General features: G+C 44.0%; 1 protein-coding gene and 1 long non-coding RNA gene across 3 annotated transcripts in view; one reads left to right on the top strand and one right to left on the bottom strand.

The window, feature by feature from the left end:
* Nucleotides 1-23717, bottom strand: part of Alk (ALK receptor tyrosine kinase) — a 719717-nt gene that overhangs the window by 194654 nt on the left and 501346 nt on the right. The gene's annotated exons all lie outside the window — the stretch shown is intronic.
* LOC108351180 (uncharacterized) lies at nucleotides 10141-23254 on the top strand. Its single transcript, XR_015622860.1, has 3 exons — nucleotides 10141-10557; nucleotides 15259-15387; nucleotides 22553-23254. It is a non-coding gene; the product is annotated as an uncharacterized LOC108351180 (long non-coding RNA).

The raw sequence follows: 23717 nt of genomic DNA, 5'->3' as shown, positions 1-23717 counted from the left end.
TCTTTATTTCAATTTCTAGCAGTGGAAAACATGGCTGGGGAAGTGAAACTTTAAGACACAGCCAGCTTCATGTTCTGGACTGGCCCTGACAGCTATACTGTTAGGTGGTAATGAACCCTCTAGCGGAGACAGACAAAGTCATGAGTTAGGCTGGGGTGGCAGAGGCTATATGAATCAGACAAGTATGTATCCAAGTCCCTGTCACAGGGAACTCAGTGGTGTGGTGCTGGTTATTATGAAGTGTAATCCCGTCACAGTTTGTGCCACACAGCTGACATTCTTCTGCTGTGTCTTTGTTCTCTCTCTCTCTCTCTCTCTCTCTCTCTCTCTCTCTCTCTCTCTCTCAGGTTCAGCTCAGGTGAGAAGGTGTGAAACAAAGATCCAAGCCAGTGGGAGCTTGTCTAGATTAATACAGGAGGACAGGACACCAACTGTCCCCGCATCCTGACAGGAAGTACACACATACCTTTCACATTTTCCTTAAAGTGTACTTTGTGGTAATTTCATAGCAGGTAAAACTGTTCATCACTGTGTCATATGTTTCCCTTAAGTCAGCCTGCATGTAAAGAATTTTTGTGACACATACAAAGAGGAAAATGTCCAACCAGTGTAAATTCTCAGGTGAAATCCTCTCTGGCTTACACATTTTCTCTACTAATACTGTGTGTCTTTCATCCAATGCCCTAGAGGTTAGACTTGGGTAATAAAGCGCTTGTCTGGGGACCTGAGTTTGGACCCCCAGTACCCATGTGAAAACAAGGTGCTATAGTAGATATTTGTCACTCCAGTGCTGAGGGGAGAGGAATTGGAGACCCATAGACCAGTGAAGTTCACTGGGAGGCAGCCTAGCCAAACCAGCAACCAAGAGACCCTGTCTCAAAAAAATAAAATAGAGGGCAACTGAGGAAGACATATGAAATAATGAAATTGACTTCTGACCTCCATACACATAAGCACATGAATACATGCTCCCGAAGTATGTGCAAACATGCACACATTCATCTCTCTCTCTCTCTCTCTCTCTCTCTCTCTCTCTCTCTCTCTCTCTCTCTCTCTCTCTCTCTCAGCTCCTTTTAGTTATCTTTGTCTCCCTCCCCCCTCTGTCCCTCCGGTCTCCCTCTTCCCTTTCCTTCCCTCTTTTTTCTCCTCTTCTACTTCCTTAACTCTTCCTTTCTTTCTTTCCACCTCTTTCCATTTCTCACCCTTCCTTTAAGAAAACTATATTTCTTAGGAACAAAAACTTTAGAGCCAGACTTTCTGATTTATAATCTCATTTCTGCCTCTTACTGGCCATGTGACCTCAGGCCAGCCACCTAACCTCTCTGTGCCTGAATTTCCTATTTGCAATTGCGAGGGAAACTTGTGATAGAAGTATTCTTAACTAGTCTCCGTGACCAATTTGCCTGCTGGATCAGCACGCCACTTCGCAGTCTGTAAATGTTCTCCAAATGTTACCCGTGTTCAAGTTGTTCCCAGTACCTGACATCTCCAGTCTCTATCCCCATCACTTGAGTTATACCTACTGAGTATCAGTTATACCTGCCCAGACCTGTTCAAACTGGCTCATGCTGGTGAACTCATTAAGCTGATGTGACAGACAGTGGATGAGTTAGGACAGACTGGATTAAGTCACTTGCAAATGTCGACGTCAAATTACATCTGAATAGGACAACGGAAGAGATCAGAGGGTAAGTGCTTGAAATCCAGAGAGCTTCCAAAGTATTTTGAAATTACTTCCTCTTTTGAGAAGCTGAGGCCGAGTTTCACAGATGAAGGAAGAGTGTCTGAGTGTGACGGACGTGACAACCAGTATGGAGCTCTGGTCACAGGCTACACTGGAAGTAAAGATGATGGCATGGCCTGACACCAAATAGTCAAACCATGGGCAGATTAGCTCACGTTTGTACCTCGTAAACTGAAACATGACATTCCAGGATAGAAGCCGATTCCCAAGCAGCTACAGACCCCAATCTCATGATGGGTCTAGGAGGGGTTCTCCCATGCTTTGATTTGTATCAAGAAGTCCATGGAAGATTCAAAGTGTGTTTTCCCTTCAGTAGCAACGAAGGAAAATCTCAAGCTAAGGGAGGTGACCCTGAGACCCTGAAGCTCTTCTTCCTCTAGATTTTAGATTTGGTTTCAAGCAACTCCATATCCTTTAGGTCCTTCTGCAGCTATATGGTGAAGCTTCCAGGGGGCTGAGGGATTGAGGGGGACTCAACTGGATTTGGGGCAGAGAGTGTGAGAAGAGAATTGATTTGTTCTGCGCTGGTACCTCAGAAGTGAGAGATTTTAGAAGAGTGTGAGAGGGACCCATCAAGGTTTCCCATGCTGCAAAAGCAAAAGGCAGTCTTTCTGGCAGGGTAGGTGGTAGGTAGTCTCTGATTAGAGTCAGGTATTACCTTCCTTTTGCTTTTTGAATTCCTTTTCCAAAGAGGTGTGGGCATCTCACCCAGCTATGGGACCCTGAATTTGGTTCCTTATTCTCTCTCTCTCTCTCACTCTCGCTCTTTAACCTTCCATTCTTTTCAAACACAAGCCAGATCTGTTCTGGTGCCTGCACTTTTCTTTCATATACATCATCTCAAGGAAAGGAATGAAGACGGCATTGAAATATGAAGTGTTATTTCTGTAGATTCCCTCCATCAGTACAGCCTGCTTCTGTCTTGAACCCTGGGTCCTGAGTGACCCTGAGTGGGGTCAGGGCTGAAGCAGCCATCCTTGGCCACCACCTCACCCCCTTTTAGCTCTTTTCGCAGAATTCCCAATCTCAGAACTGTAACGCTGCATGCTCTCTGAACACTCAGAAGCCCAGCCTGCTCCCCAGAGAGGCAGCCTAAATGTCACTTGGTGTGTTAATAGATTGATTGGTCTGAAAAAAGAATTCAAGCCTCTGAGCCAAACAAAATGCGGATGCCTTTACTCAGAGGCTCCATGTCAGTCATAAATCTCTGGCCAAGTCAAGTCGGTGGACTGAAACTTTATACAGTTGGTAGGTGGGCCCGCCTATGAACTGTGGTTCCCACAGGCAAAATCTGGGACTGGAATCAGTGTTCAGCCATTAAAGGGCAAAAAGAACTGGGGATACTTGGTAAGAAGAACCTGCAGACTTGTACCCAATCATCCGAATTGATGGTGCATATTTCAAACTGTACTCATTCTGCAGCTCTGCTGGGGTGGCCATCCAGGACTGAGAAGACAGTTGACAGCAGATTTGATGAACAGAAGGGGCCTCAGGCCCTTTGGGGCACAGGATCTGCCAAGGTCTACTACCCAGAACAGACACTAAGTATCGTGGACAATGATGTCATAGCAGGGTTGAGAGATTCCAAATCTGTCCTAAGTTTTGGCTCTTGCCACGTTTAGTCCTGTTAGTAGCTCAGCTCCTTGGAACAATGGGCTGTTTCTCAAAGACTGAATCTCAAGGCTACATCAACCTGTACTCTGAAGCCATTTTGGAATCAGGGTCTGGGATGATCTTGAAACTCAAACATAACCAGGGTTCTCCCAGCCCTCAGTCCTGCTGATGGCTTACTGCACATGGCAAGGGGCTCCATGTCTCTGCCCTTGTTGCCAGTGTTATTCTCTGTATCTAAGTCCTGTTTTCTACCTTTTTGCCCACTGAGTTGGTCTTCACTTACCAAGGCTCACCTTGACATCATGGTAGGCATACAGTTCAATGGTTTGGTCAGGTAACTGTCAGACAGAACAGTGGCAGGAGGAACCCAATCCTGTACAGAAGTCTTAGAAATGCTTCTTGAAGGTGGTGACATTTGTGTTATTTGTGTGACTTCTCTTGTTCTCATTACAGAGGGCAAGAAAGGCAGTAGTTGTTGACTTGTGCCCTGTGCCCCTGATACTGACTGAAGCCTTAAATCATCTGCTGCCGTGCCGTCACCACCAGTATGGGCTCCCCTTCTGGAACCCTAAGACCAAAGCAACTGCTTGTTTACATAAGTTGTCTTTGGTTATGACATTTTATCATAGCAACAGGACAGTAACTAGTACCCCCAAAGCCACACACTGTGTTCTCTTACATTTGCCTCTGCCTCCTGGATGAACAGAATCACAGGGAGGCTCCTCTGTACAATGGCACCAGGGCTCCTTTGCTAGTGAGCTGGTGTATCACTTACTTGTCTCCTTGCTGTGGTGAAAACAACTGAAGAAGGGGATGGATTGTTTTGGCTCCTGAGTCCAGGCCATCATGGTGGCGATGGTCAAGGGAAATGAGAGAGGCAGCTGGTCACCTGCATCATAGGCAGGGAGCAGACCGTACAGAAGGGCAGTGCTTAGCAACCAGCTTTCTCTTTTCCATTGGTCAGAGACCCCTGCCCTTACAATGGACCTGTCTGCATTTAGGGGAGAGGGAGTCCCACCTCAGCTAACCTCATCCCAATAATCTCTCAGAGCTATACCCACAGACTTATTATCTACTGATTTTAGAGTCTGTTTAGGTGACAATCAACCTTAACCACTACACTCAGGCATCACTGTCCCCCTGGACTTGCATAGGAGCTTATACCTTTAAGCTATGCTTGAGGTGACTAGTGGAGCTTGGGCTTCAGGCTTCTAGAGTGTTAGCCAAGTGGGTGATTTCTGTAGCACAGCAAACAACAGCCCAAGGAGCCTTGAGATTGTGCTTTACCTCGGAGTCAATTTCTGGGCTGGAACTGACTCCATCAATTTTCATCTGGCTTCAGATCATGACCTGAAACTTTTAAGGAACATGGAGCCTGCACTAAGAACAGAGGCACTTTGGGAAGACCAGGGCTAGGCTGGGTTAGGCGGGAATGCCCAGGCACAAGGCCAGTTCTGCCTTTCATCTTCTGAGTACGGAGGACTTTTGAGTATTTACAGTAAGAAATCCCTGACCCTTCAGAATCCTTTGACACTGGACATGACCTTGGAAGCCAGAGCCTGCCATTTTCTAGAAGGGGCTGGCTTCTGGGTTTTGTTTGGGTCAGTCATTTAGCTTGGGAAATAGCTAAATGTCCACAAAAATGGGACATCCTGTTTTACTCAACTTGCTTCTCACGAGATGTCTGAGGAATGAGCTGCCTGGATACTCACTGTTTATGAATGTCACCAGGGCCACCATAGGGCCTGCAATGCAGCACTGTGAATAACTATCTAAGCAGAAATTGCTGAAGAGTCAGTAATAATCAGCCTCCGAGGAGGAGGAGGTTGCCAGGATGTCTGCGGTGTTTGTAAAAGTGTAGCATGAGGTGTTTACTGAGCCCAGAACTGACTCTTACTAGAGAAATATGAGAGTTGCAGATGGGGTTGTAAGGAGCAGAGTGGAGCTTTAATACATGTGTCCCATGCAATCCTGTCAGTATGGTGTTAAATAGTAAAATGTACTATCACATAATACTAACTATAAGATTTGCTAGCAGTGCCCCAGTGCCTTATCTTGCATGCCCTGGGCAACTGCATTCCATTTGAAGATGCCCTAGCCTGGCCCATTGCCAAAGGGCCCGCATTCTTGGGAGAGGTAGATCATTCTTGTTTTAGTCCAGTCCTTTAAGAAGTTGGGCCTTTCAGTAGGCAGTGCCTGCCAAATTAGGGAGATCCCTGTGTCACTGTGCAGGGCTTCTGCCTGATGTCCTAGGTTACTTCCTGATTTAACTTCCATTCCCTCTTAGCCATCTCTCCCCTGTGGTGAGATTGGATCCTTAATAAATGCACCTTCTGGGACTTGCTTTTCTCTTTTTACCCCTTGCTCTCTTTGTTTCCCCAATACAATATATTTATTGATTATTTGGGAATTTCATATGATGCGCCCCAATTACACTTACTTTCAGTTCCTTCCAGGTCCACCCTCCCACTCTCATGCCCTCTCCCCCCAAAATATACCAAGTCCAATTTGTGTTGCCTTTATACTCACTGAACATGGCCACACTCCCAGTGGCCAGTCCCTTAAAGACAATGGAGTCCTTCCCCTCCCCACTAGCAGTCAACTATGAGTAGCAACACTTCAGCATCTATCACAATATTTAAGGACTCCCTTCAGTGGATTCCTGTCTGGATTATTTCTTTCTCCTTTTTGAGGAGTGTGTGTGTTAGTATCTTTGGTGAAGCTCTCTTTTTCATGTCCTGATCTCTGTCCCTCACCCAGCTCACTGTCTCCCAACAGGAGCAGATGTTTGGGGACTACAATGAAACCTTCCCAGTAATTAGAGACTCTAGACACAGAGCTACACATTTCTGTTGTACAAATTGCTGGCCCCAGATACAAGGCACTCAGTGCATCTCAGTGGCGGTGTTGCTAGCGACGCCCATTCCCAGTATCCTGCCTGAGCCTCCTTCCATGCACCTTGATCAGCTGCTCTTTGGGGAGCAAAGCAACAGTTTGCTTTCTGCTCCTTGATGCCAAGAAGGCCTTCCGCAGGCAGTTACCCTTTCTGTACCCTCTCTCTGTCCTTGGTACTTGTACTGGCATGAAGTCCTTTTCCAACTTCCCTAAGCTTCCTCCAAAAGTACCTGCTTTCTCTTTTTCTTAAGGCATCACAGCCCTCTTTAGGGCACAACACCCGTCTTTAGCATCATGGTCTTTCATTGCTTTCTATGGAAGGATTTCTTATATACATTTACATGCTTGCAGAACTGCACAACTTTCAAAACAAGCGTGGGTGGGGAATATACATCCTAATTCATCTGTCTCTTGCTTCCTATACGACGTTGGGAGAGTGGAGTTGGATCAGGGCTTGTTTTCCAAACCCACCCCCTGGAGAAGACAAACCTTTCCCAAGAATCCAACATTCTTTGGTAGAACTGAGGAGACAGACCCTCTGGCCTGTTTATGTGACTATAGCTTTGATGTTGGTCTCCAAATGGAGGTGACACAAGTTGAATATTCAGATTGGCCATGTCCCAGGTGGCCTCGGTGTAGAAATAATTGAAGTCTTTTAACTGAGGTGTCTAAGAGAGCGATTAAAAGGGAATTGCAATTATTGAGCCCAGAGGTAAAATTTCAGAACTGGCCCATAAATCCTGGTCTGACGTGAAATTTAAAACTCCCCAATGGTCCTCAGTGCCATATTAAAAGGGTTTTAATGCTAAGAAGTAGAAATAATGAATGATAATCAGGGTATTGTTTCTGAGTGCAGGAGCGTCTGTGAGGGGCAGGATGATGGAGCTGTGCGGGTCAGCATCAGGTTGTATGGCTACATCACTCACATCACACGAGACCACCGAAGGAAGGAAGGGTAGACGTGGATGGTGGAGATGGAGTGACATGCTGGGAGAATTATTCCCCAGTGAACTCTAACCCAATCTCTCCAAACTCCAGAGGTAGAGTCTGTGGCTAAGATGTGGAGAGTCCGTATGGAGCAAGACCCTGGGTGAGGGACTCACAGGCTGCAGCTATGGGATTCTTTTGGTGCATGGCGTCTTTCTGCATTTCTGCAGGTCAATCTCTTTAGAGCCTTGAGGCTTGAACCAACACTTACACATGGAGAATCATGGTCTGGGGGAAAACCCTAGCTCCAAAGCTAGGTGGCTTAGGATAAGTCTCCTTACTCCTGGTACCTCTACTGTATCAACTGCACATGCCTAGCAAAGAGTGACCAGAAGAGTGCGTTGGAAACATGGATAACAGGCTTCTATTGTTCTGACATCTATTTTATTTTTAGTGCTTATTTAGGTATAGCCATTATCCTCTGGGCACATTTCACCTCTTTTCCTTTAAAATTTCAGGGCAAAAATCTAGCCAGATGAATTCTAGCAGCTCTTAGATACTAGGTCGATGGTCTGACCAGTGCAGAAAATGCTCACGTCATTTCTTTTTGGGATTTGGACTCCCTGCCTGCAGGCTCTCACAGCATTATCTTTCTTGGCAGCTTCTTCCCACCACTGCTTCACATGGGAGCATTTTAAACATCTCTCCTCTCTGCCCCTGTCTAGGTCGCCCCCAAATCGCTTCCATATCAACAGCTACCAAACTAAGATGTTATAGTTTCCGTGGTGTATGGTTCACAGCAGCTGGTAATTTTGACCCTGAGTGCAGGACTATGACACTTCCTGCAGAAAATTTTAACTGTTGTGGGTTTCCACAATATAATTCTGTCATCTGTAGGAGAGCTCTCTTGACAGCTTTGAGTTCCCAAAAGACTGTGCCTCCAATGAAATGTGATGCTGTGCAGACAGCTTCCAACCCCGAACCTGCAATGCAGAAGGTACCGATCAACCCTTAGATGTTGCCTGTACTATGATCTCAGTGAGACACTAAAGCCACATGGAGCCCCAAACCAAGCGTTCTTTTGTGATTTTTTTGTTATGATTCCTTCCAAATGGATGGACTCAGTCGCTCTGCCTTTTTGCATAAAGGTGTTCAATTTGTCAAGGACACATCTCTCAGAATATTGAGGGAAAGACTGTCAAATAAATGCCTCAATCAATATTCCATGTCTGTCTCATTCCCCTATCCTGCTCAGCTCATGACTCTGATTTTTTTTCTTTGAAAACAGGGTGTCACTTCATAGTCTTGACTAGCTTGAAACTCACTTTGTACTCTCAGACACACAGCAATTCTCCTGCCTCTGACGTCTAGTGCTGGGATTAGATGTGAGTCACCAAATATAGCTTTTTAAAATTTTATTTTTACATTTAGTTCTCTCTCTCTCTCTCTCTCTCTCTCTCTCTCTCTCTCTGTGTGTGTGTGTGTGTGTGTTTATGTGTGTGCACGTGCATATGCATACCACAATACATATATAGAGGTCAGAGGACAGTTTGTGGGAGTTGGTTCTCGTCTTCAACCACATGGATTCCAGGGATAGAACTCAGGTCCTATGAGTTGATAGAAAGTGCCTGTGTCCTCTGAGCCATATCACCAGCCCAAGCCCAGCTTCTGAAGATGCTCTTAAATAACAGTTCCCAACCTGTAGGTCACACCCTCTTTGGGAAGTACCCTTTAAAAGGAGTCGCATATCAGATGTTATGATTCACAACAGTAGCAAAATTACAGTTATGAAGTAGCAATGAAAATAATTTCATGGTTAGGGGTCACCACAACATGAAGGTATTAAAGGGTCGCAGCCTTAGGACAGTTGAGAAGCATTGCTCTAGAAAGACTTATTTTAGGCGAGCTTTGGAACCATTGCTCTCTTCTTCTGCAACTTGTACGGGATTTTGTTGGACTTACACAACTTTAAAAAAATTAATTGGCTTCCAAAGTCTAGGAGCAAGACAAATGGAGGATAAGATGCAGATTCTACCCTCACAAGTGACCAGTATGAAGATAGACTAGTAGTGGATCAGTTACTATCCTTATTGCTTTGACAAAATAACTCACAGAAAGAAACTTGGAGGAGAAAATATATATTTGGCCTGACTGGTTATGGGAAACTGTTCATCATGGTAGGGAAGGTGTGAGAACAGGCGGCTAGCTCACATCTGGGGAAATCAGAAGGTGGAAAGAGATGATTGCTAGTCCTCAGTTGTTTTCTTCCTTTCTCCCTGTATATTCAGTCCAGGATCCCAACCCTTGGATGATTCTGCCCACATCCAAGGAGGTCTTCTCGCTTCAGGTAAACCTCACAGGAAATCCTTTTACAAACACACCAAAAGGTGTGTCTCACTACTGCCATCAGTTGTCTTGTAAGCTAGCTGGTCAAGTTGACCACTGAAATTAGCCATCCCAAGGAGTGTGAAATAAGAAGCAAGGGAGTCTAGGAAACTTATACCAGCAACTTCACTGAATTCAGTAGTGTAGTGAGTGCCAAATGTTGTAACAGCTCCGGGACATATAATGGATTTTCACTTTGAGGCTAAATGCTGAGCACAAAGTCAGAGTCCAGCTCCTCATGGAATGGAATTTTGAGGAAAAATGAAAAAAAAATGAGTAGAGTCAGAGAACGATATCCCAGGAGGTGCTATGACACGAAGGAAGCATACATAAGTCCTTCCGCTGAACTCTAGGGAGGAGAGAAGAACAATTTTGGGGGGTGTAGGGAATGAATTTGAGGTCCTGTTGCCGGATGGATCCAAACTTCTAAAGTTCAAATGTCACAGAAAGAAAAAAAATGATAGAAGTGTTGGAAGGAGAGTTAATTAAAGCTTAAAAGAAAGACATAATGTTACAAGCCTGGGAATAAGTTTCAAAACAGGACTTTTGTTTTTGACAGTGTCCCTTTAAATGATGTGGCTCTCCTGGGGACTCTTCCTTGAGAAGCATCTGCCACCCTACACAATAATTAGCCAGCGACACATTTTCTTTGTTGTTCATTAAAGATTAATGAGAAGCAGAGCTTCAGGTCTGGTTCGATGGAGGAACCCTGAAGGGGTCATTTGAACCTTTCATATCTCTTCCTCTCAGAGACTGATGAGCATCTTTTCAATACAGCAGCAGCCGTCTGCCTTCTCACCTACAATATGTCTTTGGTGGAAACCAAGACGTTTTTGGCATGCTGTCTCCTACCTTCGGCTCAACGGCACATGCGTGGAAAGAGGGAGAACAGCTGTTTGGAGCTCTGCAGAGGGTTGAGCACATTTCACGCTGAGGTGACGGACAGTTTCAGCAGAGCGTGTCTCCCCAACTCTGTGGAACAGGAACGTCAGGTACGCAGGTGCCAGTGTGCAAACACAGCAAGATCTGACCAATTTGGAAGCAGGCCCTCTCTTACCAATTTATCTTGTTCTAACTGCTAAATTTTTCCCACCCTGCAGACAGCCACGCTGGGGAGAGAGTTTACTTAACAAAAGAGATAAAGGGAAAACTAATGGAGGTTCAAATACTTTGGGTTAAAAATAGCGAGTTGAAGTGATGTAGACAAGAGGGATAAAAGAAACCCGGTATAATTAATGTTCTTCCGGAATTTAGCAGGCCCTGGCCCTTTAAGACTTGTTCCCACAAATAGACTCAGGCCAATTTATATATTGCTCCTCAGAATGATGCCTGGTCTGGTCTACTTTCTGCCCCTTTCTCCTCTCTCTCTCCCTCCCTTCTTCCCCACCTCTCTCTGTCTCTCTCTTTCTCTCTGTCTCTCTGTCTCTCTGTCTCTCTCTCTGTCTCTCTCTCTGTGTCTCTGTGTCTCTCTGTCTCTCTCTCTCTCTCTTTCTCTCTCTCTCTCTCTCTCTCTCTCTCTCTCTCTCTCTCTCTCTTTCTCTCTCTCTCTCCTGCATTTGGTACCTTTTAGCATCTTGTACAATGCTATATACCCAGAGGAGCTCAGAGCCCATTAATAGATGATGCTGATGATTCCAATAATCAGAGCCAGGAGCTGTGATTGTATCATAAGCAAAGCATTTGAAAAATTGCAGAGCCAACAAAGCCCAGAGTGACACTTCTCCATCCCAATCACTGATGAGCGCGACCTTGGGACAAGTCGACCACAAGATGAGGTGCTGGGAAGGCTGGGGTAGCCTTCCATAGCAAAGGCCAGAGGAATGCAGCATTCCATCGAGTGTGCTGTCCTGCATGTCCCTGAGCCTGTCCTCTCATACCCCCTCTCGATAGCTTTCCATTTCTTCTTTTGGGGAACCCCTTTGCATAGGGGCTCCATAGGAATTGAGAGGGAATGGGAGTCTATGAAGCTCCGAGCTGAACTACCGCTAGCCGCCTTCTTGGGCTCGGAGGCTTCACAGCTCTGAATAGAAGGTTGGGAATCACTCCCTGTGCTCGCCTTGTTGCAGAGCCTCCATGGAACAGAGAGGACTCCAATTCATACAAGTCTCAGACTAGGAAACTAAAACAGTCAACACCTTCAGGAAAAAACTGGCCTGAATGGTGATCTGGAGGTAGTGTTTCTGGCTCTCATTGCGTGCCTCATGACTGCATTTGCTTATTATCGACTGTCCCCATTGTGGCACATCTTACTTTGAGTGACAACTATGTACATTACTTGGAGCCTGTCCTTATTCTTCAGTGGATATAAATGTCTTTCAGCTTGCCAGCAAATACTCTGAATTGCCTAGAACTTTCTGATATGAAGTAGCCCTGTATCTTCTTAGTCTTAACAGAGCACATTGCCTATCAGTTTAACCATCAACAAGTCAGTTTAGCCATTAATAACTCTTTTGCATGGAATTTGTCTTCTCCAGGTGAGAAATCCTGAGACCTGCATTTCCTAACATCATTGCTCGTCCCAGTGACTTTAATTGAGCTTGTATTAAGTGGTAGACATTACATTAAGCTTGTTAAAGACACTTATTTTTTTTACTGGCACCATATTATGTGGATTAACTGGTGTGGGAAAACAGAGAATCAAGACAGTTCAGTGTCAGGCTCAAGATCACACGGATAGTAATAGTCATAGGACCTACCTGTGCCTAACTTCAAAACCTCTGCCCTCTCCCACACAGAACCAGACAAGATCCTTGGAGTCCCTGGGACTGTTTTTATATATGAAGTGTTGGAGTATGTCTGGGACTTTCCTTGAGCCTTGGTTCTCCTATGCTTTGGGTCAATAATCCAGCTCACTTCCCGTATAATCCAGCAGCATTTTCTGCTCCATATTCCCACAGCTCAGTCTTCTTCCTGCTGGCTCATGGCCTTGACTTTGAGTTTCACGTTCTCCACTTCACCTGGCACCTTGTGTTCTTCCAATTCACCTCAGGGAACCAAACAAGGGCCATTCCCAAGAGGGGTGGTCTTAAAAATGTTCAAGCAACTCTAGAGGCCCTCAGGACTAAAGGCATAAAATGATAAACAAGGTCATGGGAGAAGAGTGAGCAAGAATAAGGAGGGATGCTGGGAAGTTCCCAAAAAATTGTACCCAGGGAAGTCTTACTCCAGAACTCCAGGATAGGAGCGAGCTGGGAAGAGCATTGGAACTCAGCATCTACTGTGAATAGAGTATGATCTCCCCTGTCTGTCTGTCTGTCTGTCTGTCTGTCTGTCTGTCTTTCTGTGTATGTATATAAATATGTGTGTGTGTGTGTGTGTGTGTGTGTGTGTGTTTCCCTCTCTGTATTTCTCACTCTGTGTGTCTTTGTCTCTCTCATTAGTAGAAGACAACTTTTTCCTTACCATCTATCTTCAGCTAATGAGTGTTTTCTTATCTCAAAGTCTGGCATTCTCTAGAGGAAAAGCTCAAATATAGGATCTCATAAAAACCCTCTCTCCTTCTAAAAGAAGCAATGCTGCTATTCTGATTCGAGAAACTATCTAATTGTCATATGCTTTAGTGACGCTGGCCATCATGTTTTATCTTTCCGCTTCTTCCTGTTCTTATGGAGAGAGGGTAGGCAAGGAGGATATTTGGTTTTGTGAACTGCAGACCAAGAAGAGAAGCACTGTGGAGGCGGACAGTCCTCTCTGAGATCTCTGCCATGGCTCCCGTGTCCACTCGGAGCCTGCGTGGGTCCAGAAGCTCTCCACCAAGACAGTAGAGGAGGGAAAATAAAAGTAAACAGTAGTCTAGGACACATGCGCTATGGCTGGAAAATAGACTCAAAAGTGATGCAGCCCCTTGCTGTTCATATCAGGGACAGAAAGGGGGAAAAAGTAAGTGGTAGTTTAGAGGACACAGGAGTGAACATGTCTACTTTCTGGAGCGGCGTACTATCAAGGACACCTTTGTGTCTCCTTCACTTACCTTATTCTTCCCTGCTGTGGCTTTCCCATCTCTGAAGTGCAAACTACAATAAAGCAAGTGCCCACTCCTTGGATTCCCTTCCTACCTGGATGCCCCCCATGTGGTGCTTTAGCCAATCAGCTAGTCTCTATTACTTGGCTGTTATTCTTCTTCTGGAAGACAGGAAATCTTCCCAGACTCAGGGTCCCCTTGACCTCCTCCAATGAGTCCTTACATTCCACACTGCTAATTACCACCACCAGGAGCAGCCCCTGTGGCCAGTGTCCACGCCTCCCAGCAACCTTCATGTTCTTGGATGACGCTTTGGCTGAGATTTGAGGTTTTTTTTGCGAAGATTCTTAACTGTGTCCTTGATTCTTAGGGGGTTTCTTGCTGCCACAGTGACCACTGACTTATTTTGACCTTGGAACCTGGACTTCTCAGTCCTTTCTCTCTATCCCATTACATATGTCTGGGGCGTGGTTTGTGTATAAAATGTCCTCCCACAGATGTGTTTAAACCATTGGTCACTAGCTCTTGAGGTTGTTTTGGGGGAGCCTAGGGGAGCTTTAAAAGTTGAAGCCTCGCTGATAGAAAGGTTACTAGGGGGCAGGCCTTGAAGGTTAGAGTCTAGCCCCATTTTAAGCCTTGATGTCTCTGCTCTCTGGTTCACTGAGATGTAAGGAGTCCAGACTATACAATCCCGCCATCCTGAACTTCACCTTGATTCTCTGCCATGATAAACTGTTCCTTCTCAAACCATGAGCTAAAATAAATCCTTCCTCTCTTAACTGCTTCCGACGGGTACTTTGCCACAGTAATGAGGGAAGCAACTGATGTGTCTGACTCCCCTCAGTGCCTTCTCCCCATGGTTGCTGTTGGCTGCACATCTGAAGAGAAGATTGCATTTAAATCGGGGACGTTGAATTGGATTAGCTCTTAAGGGTTCTGAGCCCATAGAACTTATAAACACTGGGAGACCATTTAGCTCAACATTTTCTTTTAAAAGATGAGGGAAAGACTCAGAATGACAGGGTGACTTTACAGCCTGAGACTGGGCCAGGATTAGAATTTAAGTCCTTTCAGACTTCCATTTGTTCAAACCCTCCGCCTTGCTTTCATGCTCTCCCTCTCTCTGCAAATAGATCTCAGCTTAATTCCCTGGCCCGTATTTTGCTTTTTATTTTTGTATTGTTGCTTATTTGAAAATAAGAAAATAAAAGACCCAGGCTCTAGGATTATTCGTCACATTAGTAGCTTCAAGATGACACTCAGAACGTGCACGCTACTTACGAGAACAAACTGTTTTTAAGGACATAAGCACATTGATTGTTTGTGTGCTAGTGACACTGCTAATTACAAGTAAGTCCTGTCTATTTATTAAAGCAGGGCCCTTCCAGACACTTCCTGAATGCAAATGATTCTTCCCCACAATTAGGGTAAATTAGCAAGGTTTTACTGAACTAATGAGACAGTGTTTGTGAGGCTTGTCTTTATGCTTTCCAGTCTGTTTAGAGACAGGAGTCTATAATTGGGATCCTCAAACTGTCATATTCCAGAAAGTGTGTCCAAGAAGGCTGGTCATAAAACTTGTAGTCACTTCAGAGAGTGCTGCATGGTCAAAAACACTTGTGCATGTATGGATACACAGGACACACACACACACACACACACACACACACACACACACACACACACACCCTACATTCTTCCATACCCAGTTAAGATTTCCTGTTTCTAACAGGTGGCCACCCAGAATGCCATGGTCCAGAATTTGAATGACTTCTGAGGGATAGTGGAAGAAACAAGCAAGCAAGCAAGCAAACAGACAGACAGACAGATATCTGTGGGAGAGTGGACCTCAAGAAACTTGGTAAGATTGAGCAGGTTTGGAGTCCCCAGCACCTTGGCACTCACCTGAGATGGTAGGCGGCTCCCTGCTCCGTACCAGATCACTGACCTGGAAAATGTGCCACACTTCCCACATAGGAAATGTGGCCTGTGGTCAAGTAGCCCAGAACGAGTTCTCCCTGTTAATGAGGAATCTAGAGACCCTGAGGGTTTAGCCAATAAGTTTCCCTTCCCGGACACTCCTCCCTACAAAAGATATTTAATCTCTGGTCTACCCTTAGGAGGTGGTGTGCACCCATTTTCCACGATGAACAATCAATAAACAGTTTGGAATCAAGGACTGTCTCTTTCAAGAACCACAATGGGGAGCGTGGAGAAAGTCTTGGCCTACAGAGCCTCATTTTGCCTAAGTCTCCCACAGAAAGCCCATCTGCACTCCCAGACAAGCTAAGCTAAGGACCTTTGTTGATAAGCTAAACTGGAGTTACCCATTCCCCCAGCCCCTGACTCATCATCGTCCTCAGCCTGTGGGCCCCCAACTCTGTTCCCAACTCCCATGACCCCGAGGCACCTGGATGTCCTAGAGTTTGGAAGTCCCACCCCCACTCCCAGTCCCCCAGGGAACCCCAGCTTCTGCCTCCCATATCCTAGGCCTCATTTTCCCATCCTATGAGCGGTGTATATGAGCCTCGCTCAAGCCCAGCACCAGACAGCAGTGGTGCAGGGTAAACACAGACATCTATATTATCACCCAGTTATCTCAAAAAGGCATCCAAAAGAGATGTTGTGGTTTGAGTATAATATGTCTCCTATGGGCTCATGTATTTGAATACCGGATATCTAAGCAGTACCACTTTTAACGGTTGTTGTGGAGCCTCACTGAAAGCTGTGTGTGTGTGTGTGTGTGTGTGTGTGTGTGTGTGTGTGTATGTATGTTTGTATGTGTGTGTGTCTGTGTGTGTGTGTCTGTGTGTGTGTATGTGTGTGTATGTGTGTGTATGTGTGTGTATGTGTGTGTGTCTGTGTGTGTGTCTGTGTGTGTATGTGTGTGTATGTGTGTAAGTGTGTGTGTCTGTGTGTATGTGTGTGTCTGTGTGTGTCTGTGTGTGTGTATGTGTGTAAGTGTGTGTGTCTGTGTGTATGTGTGTGTGTATGTGTGCGCGCGCATGTGTGTGTGTAAGATTTTATATCCCAGTCCCAATGCCTGTCTGTAGCTCTGCTTCCTGACTGCAGATGCAGCATGACCAGCCATCTCACTCCTGCCACATCACGATGACTATGTCCTCTCAAAGTGTAAGGTCAACCAAGACCCTTAAGTTGTTTCTTATCAGGAGTTTAGTCACATTCAATAAAAAAGCAAGCAATCTAGGGGGTATTTCTGTTCCTATCTGAAAGAAGAAACCAGAGGCTGAACAAGCAAAAATAAATGGTTAGTAAGTTCAGTTGCCATTCAAAACCACTATAGCCCAAATGTAAAATATTTGTAATTCCAGTTTCTTCAGCTAAAGCCTTACTGGTCACCTAGTCTTTTTAAAAGAGGTTCTTGTCATTAGTTGTGGGATTTCCTCTCATCTCTAATCTTCCTGACTAGATTCTTAGATTATTGCTCTAGAGAAGTGGGCAAAGGGTTACTTTAGAATGGGAAGGTTCCCCACCAGAGCTGTTCTCTCAAGGCATAAAGCGCCAATTTCATGTGTCAGTTTGACTGGTGCAAAGGGCCAGGATGCCCAGGGAGCTGGTAAAATGTAATTCCTACTGTGACTGTGAGAGGGTCTCTGACAGAGATCAGCACTAATGCCTAATTTACTCAGCAGACAGAGTAAAGTTCTGTCCACACCAATGTAGCAGTCTGCCCTGTAGTCCTAAGGTCCAAACAGAGCAAAAAGGTAGAAGGGGGATAATTCCTTGATCCTTCTTTCTTGGAGACACCCCCTTTTGTGACCTTAGGGGCTCCTGTTTTTCAGATTATTGGTCCCCAACTGAATTACACCATTGATTTTACTTGGTTCTCTAAATTGCTAACCACATATAGTCATGCGAACACATAATTTTTGTATTATCTATCTATCTATCTATCTATCTATCTATCTATCTATCTATCTATCTACCTACCTACCTACCTACCTACCTACCTATCTATCTATCATCAATCTATCAATCAATTATTTATCATATGTCTGTCTGTCGGTCCATCCATCGATCCATCCATTGGTCCATCCATCCATCCATCCATCCATCCATCCATCCATCCATCCATCCATCAGTCTTATTGGAATTGTCTTATGAAGAATCTATTGATCTAGGATCAGAGGACTAAAGATGGCAAAGGAGAAAAGCCTGGAAGATGGGATGGGCATAGAGATCTCTCTGAATATTCCCAGTCACTGCCAGGTATCAGAATGCTTGGTGTAATTCTAACAGAGATGGGATTATGAATAAAAGTTCAATTTACAGGGAAGCCATTTTAAAGCTATTTCTTCAAGAACCTGGTTCATTACTTGGAACATGAATAAATTCCTTTTCAGCTTCTAGAATGGCCCTGGCTTCAGGATCTAGTTTTGAGTTTTCCAGAAGCATTTTTTTCCAAGTATTTAGGATGATTAACAGAAGGAGTTTCTCCAAAAATATTCAAGAAAGTGAATTTTTCTAGAGACCACTGCCTTTGAGAATAGTATCAGGAAATGAAAAATTTTCTTTTTGGTAGATTAGATGGAAAGAATATACTGTATTTACAATCCATAAGAACTAGTTTCCTTTTCTAGCAGGATTTTATTAGTCCTTTAATGTTCTGACTGGTGCGAAGCACAGAGCTAAGTTTCATAGTCTATGACCTTTAAGGGTTGAATCAACTGTGCAATTAAAAAAATGTTCACCTGAGCCAAGAGCCACTAACCTCTTGGATATTCTGGCTGCTCTATTTTCTGATTTCCACTCATTTCACCCCAGTACTCCTTGAGCTCCTTGGGATCAGAGAACTCAGACCTTCAGTTAAAATGTTTAATGCTCTACTATCTTAAAATGCAGTGACTAGGAAAAAGCTTAATAACACACTGGCTTTTCTTTCCTTTTGGTTATGTGACTAAGAGGTGACATTCTTTGCTTTGATTAGCTTAGGCAAATTAATGTTGTTAGTTAAGGGAAGTATGTCCAGAATCAATAAACTGATATGTTGATCTCTTACACAGTTACTTGTCACCTAAAAGTTATTTTAAAAGTTAGTGAATAGGAAAATCTGTGTGTCTTCAAGAAGATGTATAATAGAAATGTATGCATGTTCCTTTCTCTTCAAGCTGTATATTGTAGTGGGAGGAAGCAAGATAATTACTCACATAATACAAGGAGTTCCCAAGCAGGAGTTATCAATGCCTTCAGAATTCTGCAGCATGAACTGAGATGTCACAGGCAGTAATGGAAGCGAAGGCATCTCAAGAATAGGGACATGGGTTAGAAAGGACTACTGAACTGGGAAGGTGTGAGGACTGGTTAAAGGGAGTGAACCTGCTTAGCCAGAGTGGGAGGTCATGGAGAGTCTAATAGAATGGCTAGATGGTGCCAAAGAACTGTTCTCTGGGAAAACTTAGAGCGCTCCCTCCCACTCCTTCCTCCTGTGTGTGTGTGTGTGTGTGTGTGTGTGTGTGTGTGTGTGTGTGTATGTAGTTAGTACATGGGTATATATGTATAACATCTGTGTGTATAGGGGTATATACATATGTCTGTGTAGACATACAGGAGACAGAAAGGGTGTCCTGTTCAATCATTCTCCATCTGACTTTCTTTGAGGCACGGTCTCTTACTGAAATGAGTAGGTTGCTGGCGAGCAAGCCCCTGTGTTCTTCCTGTGTCTGTCTCATAGCACGGAGGTTACAGGCATGTATGGTCACCTGGCTTTTTACATTGGTAGTAGGCATTCAAATTCAAGTCTTCATGATTATACATCAAGAACTCTCACCCATCTAGCTAACACCCAGGTTAGAATTTGGCTCTCATTGAAGAGTTAATGGGAAGCTTAAGACAATTCTTCATCAGGAAATGTACATACACAAAGCCATCCACAGGACAAAAAGTTTCGGCATCAACAGTAACAGACAAATGAGGAAGAGACCATTTCGACAAATGGCAGTGGATGGGGTTCTGCTATGAAGGCAGAAGGGTTGAAACCAAGGTTTTTGAGAATTTCATTAGGAAGCCAGGGCCATATTCAATAGTCTCCAAAGCAACATATAAGCACACCTGATATAGAATTTGTCATAAACAATAGCTAATGTCTAATCTAGGGATTAATAGACAAAAATGAAAGAATCTCTCACAGACAAACTTTCACTAGTATTTGAAGGATTTAAATGCTGCTCAGAATCAGTGAGAAATATGCCTGCATTTCCAAAGCATCAATTTCAGTTTGATGGAGCTCTTCCTGTGTTCATTATCATCTCTATTCGCTGGCTATTCTCATTTGAGGAAGTCATTCCAGAAAAGGGCTGTTTTGTTTTTTTTTTCTCTCTGGTGTCCCTCACCTCAACCCTATGAAACTGGGGCCTTCCAGCATAGCTGGTTCAGAGGAGGGAAAAATTCTTCCCTGCTTAACATTCTGCAAAAAGCTCAGGCATATCTCCTAAGTCAATCATCATGAATGAAGCCATTTAAGAGTGAGGCCTGTGACGCCTCTGCGTGGATGAATAACCAGGCCAAGAGAATTGCTGGCAGAGGAGACTGCAGGCGACTCTTTCTGCTTTGTCACCCTTTATGACCTGCCTTACAGTCCCGACGCCCTTCACGGGAATGTCTTGCTTTGCAAAAAGAAACAGATAATAACCACAGAGAGGAGAAATGCCAGCCCTGCAGCCTGTTACTTAAAATAAAGGTGGTGAAGTGGAATGCTGGGCAGGCTGCACTTGTGCACTCTGCTGGACAATGGTATACCAGTAGCCCCAGCACATACTACACAATCAGGGATGGAAGCCATATATTTCTCACATGTTACACAAATTGGCTGGAAAAGCAAAGGGGCTGGTTATAGCCCATGACCCCTTTTGCTGCACACTGCTAGTCTCTGTTTAGTCCAGGCAACACTGTTGGCTCTCTCTGTTCTGGCATCCAAAGTGGAAACTGGACAATCTACTGGACAATAAAGAGTGTTTGTAGCTATGAAAATTGCAGCCCATTCAACCCAAAGGTCAACATGTCACCAGAAGAAAAATAGCTGTCCAGACTGAATATAGGCAGGAAGCCATTTTGGTGAGCATATGTTCAGTTTCGTGTGTGTGTGTATGTGTGTGTGTGTGTGTGTGTGTGTGTGTGTGTGTGTGTTTGAATGTGCAAAGCTGTGCAGACCACTAGCTTGAATGATAGGACAGAAAAGTGAGTCTCATATGCTAATCTCATTTCTATCATGGGGCCACCAGCACAATGTATATTCATTTGTTCCACAGGTGTTGAACACCCATCAAGTTTCATGAAGCATATTGGTAGCTGGGAACATTAAGAGGAATAGGACCCCTGAGTGATAAACTTATAGAGAAGGGATCTGGAAAGCCATTTTACTTTGATGGCACAGTCTCCTTTAAAAGTGCAGGCATGTACCATTGATTGGAAGGCACCTTTCTACTCTGACCCTAAAAGAGATGAACAGATTAAAGGTGTGACTCTCAGTTCAACAACTCATGTTCAGCCTGGCAGCTTCCAACATCTCAGAGAGACCAGAGCATCCAACTCAGGCCTAAGAGCCTCATGTGAGCGGTCTGAGTCCAACATTCTGAGTGCCTCTGCATATATGTGAGACAAAATGGGGGCAAAGAGAGCCTTTGTGTTTGGAGTCCTTTGTGTTTGGTGGGGGGATGTTTTGAGGAAGAGTATTTGCTTTTCTAGAAATTCTAAAATGACAATTCATTTTTCTCTCAGGGTATTTAAGGTTTGCTTTAAGGGACATAGAATTTTCCAAACAACATCATTTTTATAAGGTCTCTATATTGAGATGCCTTAAGCATTATACTTTAGGAGAGTATATACTTTAGGAAAATCCAGAAAACAAGAGCAATTCTGTTTTGGGGATGCATAGGGAAGGGATGTATGGGTCAGCCCCATCAAATCTAGAATCAAAGCTAGTGTTCTAAGGTTGGGAAGAACATTAATTATAATCAAGTCCTTTTTAAAGGAATCTAAAAGAACTTGATTAAATTGGCTGAGATCTAGCCAAACTCTGACTTTCTAATACAAAACACAGTCCTTAATGGAAGGACAGCATCAGGTTGACAGACTACAAACATCAACATGGTAGGAGATATTCATTTGCAGAAGAACCCATTCTTGATTCTATGGAGGGATGTTCTATAACCCCCGGTTTCTTACCCCAAATGTTGAAGATGCTTCTAGCCTTACTAGTTAGGGGTTTAGTCCAGTTTTCTCCGCTTTTTTTTTTTTCTGAGAAAGTCTTGATGAAAACAACAGACACTCAAGAAAGTGTTTTTATTTAGTGTTCCTTCTTATCTTCCAGGAACTTACTGATGCTCTTTACAATAGGCTTCTCACATGGAAGGTGCTAAGGCTTCTGCCAGCTGCTGTTTCTTTCTGCCAGTCCTTCTCTGAAGGAAGAATGCAATGGGAATGGCTGAGGGATTCTGGTCCTCAAGGGGTCCAAGTCTTGTCCATCTTGCATTTGTTGGGGTGCTTTCATCTTAAGAGTACTGCCTTTCAAATTCTTCTCAGGAAATACTGCCTGGGCCTAAGACAATGCCACACCATAACTAGGACAGCAGTTGGCACTTTATTCTTGTGTCAAATCTTTGTTTAGCTAGAGGGCTTTTTACCTCTGAGCATCCCCAAGCATGCCAAAGGCGATGGGCGTGGGAGAGGTGTTCCCTGGAGTTTGCAGAAGAGAAAGAGGGTATATTAGTGTCATAAGAACAAAGGATTCTTTTCTTAATAGAGGGAAAGGAAAGTTTCAGTCAATCATGGAATACCACTTCTGTGCCCTGGTGATCACTGAACTTGATTCTTTCATGTGTTTCATGTGTCATTTTCTTTGGCTTCTAGAAGAAAAGGGAGAAGAAGAAGGGGTGGAAGAAGGAGTCAGAAACTGAGATTTACTTAAAAGAAATGGTTATTTGTCTGTCAGCCCCTGAACTAGAAATAAATGATAAGACTAGGATGCTTGCAGGATTGAAACCACCAAGACCTTGCTCTTTGTACCACAGATGGCCAAGATAACATGAGGGTCTGTGACTGAGCTTATCCCAGCAATCAGCATGGACGGCTGCTGAGCAGATTGAGCTACGTCGGACCCGTGGTCCACAAACTCTCAACTCCAATCTCCAAACAAGGAACCACTCAGCTACTGATAATGGAATGTGCCTTTGGAAGCTCCCCTTCAGCTTTCTCAGCCTCTTTGTGATCAAGCTATTTACTGGGCAGACAATCTAAGCAATAAAACTGCCATAAACTGCAACAGACCAAGCTAATATAAATTGTATACTGTGTAGTCACACAAGCAAGAATGATAATTCCCCATCTCTCTTACTGAAGATGGAAAATGTAAGAAGGGCTAAGGACTCCTCAGGAGGGGTATGAGGATCCTCAATAGGATGTTTGGGCTGGAGTTACTTTATATACATGTGGTATCTGTACCTTGGCATGTGTTGGCATTACACAGAAAGATCACAAAAGATAGAAGTGTAATGCTTGCTATAAAATATTTAACATTACAGAAAAGTCTAGCATTCTCTTTGACCAGCAAACTCTTCCCATTTCCATATCTAGAGGTAACCATGATATTAAGTTCAGAACATATTTTTCAGACTTTTTTTCAATGTGGGACAGGTACATAAATATGTATTCCTAGAACTGTTCACAAGGAGAATAAATGCACGTTACTGGGGTAATAAAAATTTAATTCCAAACAAGAGAGATGAAGAAAGAGAAACTTAAAAGCTAAAGTTTACTTTGGGAAAGAAAGTTCTAATTCAATTTCTACACTATGCGATAGATTGATCGATTTGCTAGAGGTAGCCCCAGGTAGAGTCACAGTACTTAACATATATCTGACCTGAGTTTCTTAATAATATAACATTAAAAATGGCTGACCTAAAACAATGAAACTGCCAAAGTATACAGACATAGAGTACCACCTGCATGCATGTGCGCACATGCACACACACACACACACACACACAGAGAGAGAGAGAGAGAGAGAGAGAGAGAGAGAGAGAGAGAGAGAGACTGACTCATGGATGCATACCACTACCATAATCTAGCACCAAAACAAACGCAAAGTGAAGGATTTTTCAGAAGTTTCAGATTTCCTAAACTCTGTAGCTATAAAATACCCACTGACTTAGTTGAACAAATTTAGCACTAAGAATA

Source organism: Rattus norvegicus, chromosome 6 (genome assembly GCF_021556685.1).
Source record: "Rattus norvegicus strain SHRSP/BbbUtx chromosome 6, alternate assembly SHRSP_T2T, whole genome shotgun sequence".
Taxonomy (NCBI): Eukaryota; Metazoa; Chordata; class Mammalia; order Rodentia; family Muridae; genus Rattus; species Rattus norvegicus.
Note: the sequence above shows the minus strand (reverse complement) of the source record. Positions and strands in the feature narration are given on the sequence as shown.